General features: G+C 44.6%; 1 long non-coding RNA gene across 1 annotated transcript; it reads right to left on the bottom strand.

The window, feature by feature from the left end:
- Positions 1–877: 877 nt before the first annotated feature.
- Positions 878–1,620, bottom strand: LOC133653011 (uncharacterized). Its single transcript, XR_009826640.1, has 3 exons — positions 1,487–1,620; positions 1,249–1,271; positions 878–1,175 (listed from the first exon to the last, which is right to left on the bottom strand). It is a non-coding gene; the product is annotated as an uncharacterized LOC133653011 (long non-coding RNA).
- Between the last annotated feature and the right edge of the window lie 2,853 nt (positions 1,621–4,473).

Genomic DNA, 4,473 nt, shown 5'->3' with positions numbered 1-4,473 from the left:
TGTTCTAGATGGCCTATGGTTGAACGTGACATTTACACGTCCTGTGATTGGATACTCATCGGACCGTTAGTGGATACATTTGAGAACATAGTTGAGAGACAGTTGCAATAGCCAATCAGATTGCAAGTTGTTACAGTAGCTGTTCTGTTACAACTAAAAGTTGTCAACTCTTGTTAAAGTGTGTCATGCTTTGTCATTTAATTAACATTGTTACATGTGTATTTGTCACCATCATGTGGTCAGGGCAGTTAATATATCTTTGAGAAGTGTGTACTTTGAATCTAACTTTGACTGGAATTTGCATAAGCCAAGCAAATAAATTTACAGTACCGGTATGTTTTAATTGATCAGAAAATAACCCGTTTTGTATACTGTTGTGATTCAATGCCCAGTGGGGCGTAAATGTGTTCCTGTAAAGCAGGGGTCCCCAAACTTTTTGACTCAGGGGCTGCATCGGGTTAAAACAATTTGGCCGGGATGTGTGTATATATATTTATATTTTTTTATTAGATATATATAGCGCACTTTCCACGCTCGCGATGTCACATTATCGATGAGAAAATGCATTTTTAGACAATATGATTTGCCTGAGTGGATAGGAGACACCGCGAGTAGCAAGCGGTACAAAATGGATAAGAAAAGACAATTTTTTTTTATTACTTGGGACTTCCCGAGGGTCTGATTTTGGACGCTGGCGGGCCGGATCCAGCCCGCGGGCCGTAATTTGGGGACCACTGCTGTAGAGTATTTCTCCAGCAATGATCATGTGGTGACATCAATTATGGTATTTTGAGAGGTAATTATTGAAGTCGGACATCACTGAAGGTGGGAAACACACGGCCCGCCATTGATCAATAGTAAACACTCAACCAATTGCTATTGTTTTAAAAACACCCAAACCTTTAATCAAAGCATAAAAAAAGTTTGAACATTGAAAAGAACAGTCAAAAAGGAACAACCAGAGTCCAGAATATCACCAAAAAACAGTCCTCCGACCTGCAGACATTGGTGAGCAGCTCGTGCCTCGTGCGGACATGCTGATGGAAGGAGTCCAACATGAAGGCCGTCCTGGCTGCACTCTCTTCTCACCGGGTACTGACTAACATCACAGCCACGAACCCCAGAAGACAGCTTACTTGGACCTCTGCCTCATCTTTCTCCTTTTGCGCTTCAGCCTATGTCATGACATTAAAGGTTAATTTGGATTGAAAAAAACATCCGGCAGTGTGGCTAAGCGTGACTTCTTACCTGCGCATGCGCTTCTTTCTCCACTACGCAAGAAGAAAACCAAACATGTTAAAAAAATTTTTATATAAACGTTTAATTCGTTACCATCTACGTACATTTCGAATTAAAACACGACAAATCATTACACAGCACCAAAAAGGTCGACACACTAATCGAGTTAGCAAGCTAGCTACTAGCAAGCAAACGTAAGCGTCAAATAAGAGTCATTTATGTCATACAGGGAAATGTATTTACATACCTTGGCTCTCATGGCGAAGTGTCAGTCTTAAGAGAGTAAAATAAGGATGCAAGATTAGTAAGATTACTCAAACAAGAGAAGGATTACCTCGGATAGTAGTAGAGACACATTAAAGCACGTACGTACCAACTGCATGGAAGCCGTTTTATGCCTGACGTCATAAAAGCGCGACGCTTCAGACGTCACAGTCGCAGTGCAACGTGGGGAATTTATTCCAATCCATGGTTTTGGATCGCGTTGCTGATTAAATAATGCCGAGTCACACTACTGCTTCTATATAGGTAAAGGTTAATCTTTCATTGCCAATAAAATGTCAAATTACACCAGGGAAGTTGTTTCCCTATTTATCAGTTATATTGGGTAATTGCTGTTATTTATTGTAGTGTGCTACAGTGTAATGGACTTGGAAAACATGTCAGCTCTTTTAAAATGTAAATAAAGCTTACAGCATGTAAGCAGGGTCAAAGGCCGTTACATCAACTAACTTCATTCCCGTGTGAGCCAAACGGGCAATGTGATAGCACCTTACAGTTAAACATACTCGAAGTACGAGATTAAATATTTATGTCCATCCATCCATCCATCCATCTTCTTTCGCTTATCCGAGGTCGGGTCACGGGGGCAGCAGCCTAAGCAGGGAAGCCCAGACTTCCCTCTCCCCAGCCACTTCGTCCAGCTCTTCCCGGGGGATCCCAAGGCGTTCCCAGGCCAGCCGGGAGACATAGTCTTCCCAACGTGACCTGGGTCTTCCCCATGGCCTCCTCCCGGTCGGATGTGCCCTAAACACCTCCCGAGGGAGGCGTTCGGGTGGCTTCCTGACCAGATGCCCGAACCACCTCATCTGGCTCCTCTCGATGTGGAGGAGCAGCGGCTTTACTTTGATCTCCCCCTGGATGACAGAGCTTCTCACCCTATCTCTAAGGGAGAGCCCCGCCACCCGGCGGAGGAAACTCATTTCGGCCGCTTGTAGCCGTGATCTTGTCCTTTCGGTCATGACCCAAAGCTCATGACCATAGGTGAGGATGGGAACGTAGATCGACCGGTAAATGGAGAGCTTTGCCTTACTGCTCAGCTCCTTCTTCACCACAACGGATCGATACTGCGTCAGCATTACTGAAGACGCCGCACCGATCCGCCTGTCGATCTCACGATCCACTCTTCCCTCACTCGTGAACAAGACTCTGAGGTACTTGAACTCCTCCATTTGGGGCAAGATCTCCTCCCTGGCACTCCACCCTTTTCCGGGCGAGAACCATGGACTCGGACTTGGAGGTGCTGATTCTCATCCCAGTCGCTTCCCACTCGCTTCACACACTTATGTCCAATACAACCTAATTATGGATTTAAAAAAATGTTTTTTGCTGCTACAGCACAGATCAAAATCAGGACGTATTTAAATGTTGAATCCAATGAACTCCAATCAGAACTAACCACTCCACTGACACATGCCTTCTCTATCTGACCGACCACATCAAACATGAGGTGGACGCGGGCAAATACTGCGGCATGGTCATGCTGGACCTTCAGAAGGCCTTTGACACAGTTAACCACTAGTTGGATAAGCTCAGAGCAATCAGATTTAACAAAACCTCATGGAGCTGGATGCAATCTTACTTGGAGGGGAGGGAGCAGGTGGTAGAGGTGAACGGCACCGTCCCCCCCGCCCTCTCGGTGAGCTGTGGAGTCCCCCAAGGCAGTATATTGGGACCTTTACTGTTCCTAATATACATAAACGACATGTCATCGGCATGCGACTGTGAATTGTTTTTGTTTGCGGATGACTCTGCCCTGCTGGTATCCGACAAGGACAAGTCACAGGTGGAGAAAATCCTCAGTGCTGAGCTCTGTAGAACTTGCACCTGGCTCGCTGACAACAAGCTATCCATACACTTGGGTAAAATGGAATCCATCCTGTTTGGGTCCCACATCAACCTTAAGAAAGTCATTGACTTCACTATAAAAGTGGGTGACATTGTTATCACCAGGAAAGATGAGGTCACCTACCTAGGTTCCATTCTAGAGGCTAACCTTTCCTGTGATGAAATGGCAACCAAGGTAATCAGAAAGGTTAACCAACGAGCGAGATTTCTCTACAGAATCTCCTCTCTGGTCAACAAAAGCACCGTGAGGATTCTGGCGGGAACTCTCGTTCAACCCTTTTTCGATTACGCATGCACCTCCTGGTACCCTAGCACCTCCAAAACCCTCAAACCTAAACTCCAAACATCTCAGAACAAGGTAGTCAGGTTACTTCTAGACCTCCACCCCAGATCCCACCTCACTCCTACCCACTTCTCCAAAGTGGGCTGGCTCAAGGTGGAGGACAGGGTTAAACAACTTGCACTGAGCCTAGTCTATAAAATCCACTACACCTCCCTGATACCGAACTACATGTCAAACTACTTCCTTAACGTAAATGACCGCCATAACCACAACACCAGGGGGAGCTCCACTAACCACGTTAAACCCAGATTCCGAACTAACAAAGGTCTTAACTCATTCTCTTTCTATGCCACATCAATGTGGAATGCGCTCCCAACAGGTATAAAAGAAAGGGCATCTCTATCCTCCTTCAAAACCGCAATAAAAGTTCACCTCCAGGCAGCTACAACCCTTAACTAACACCCTCCCTGGATTGCTAATAATCAAATGTAAACAATCAAATGCAGATACTTTTTCTTATGCCTTCTGATCTCTCTCCCTCTATGTCCACTACTTGCTGTCCATATCCTACCCCCCACCCCCTGATTGTAAATAATGTAAGTAATTCAATGTGATTATCTTGTGTGATGACTGTATTATGATGATAGTATATATCTGTATCATGAATCAATTTAAGTGGACCCCGACTTAAACAAGTTGAAAAACTTATTCGGGTGTTACCATTTAGTAGTCAATTCTACGGAATATGTACTTCACTGTGCAACCTACTAATAAAAGTCTCAATCAATTAATCAATGACACAAATAAAAAACAAGCACAAATGA

This window comes from Entelurus aequoreus, linkage group LG07, assembly GCF_033978785.1.
Source record: "Entelurus aequoreus isolate RoL-2023_Sb linkage group LG07, RoL_Eaeq_v1.1, whole genome shotgun sequence".
Lineage (NCBI taxonomy): Eukaryota > Metazoa > Chordata > Actinopteri > Syngnathiformes > Syngnathidae > Entelurus > Entelurus aequoreus.
Note: the sequence above shows the minus strand (reverse complement) of the source record. Positions and strands in the feature narration are given on the sequence as shown.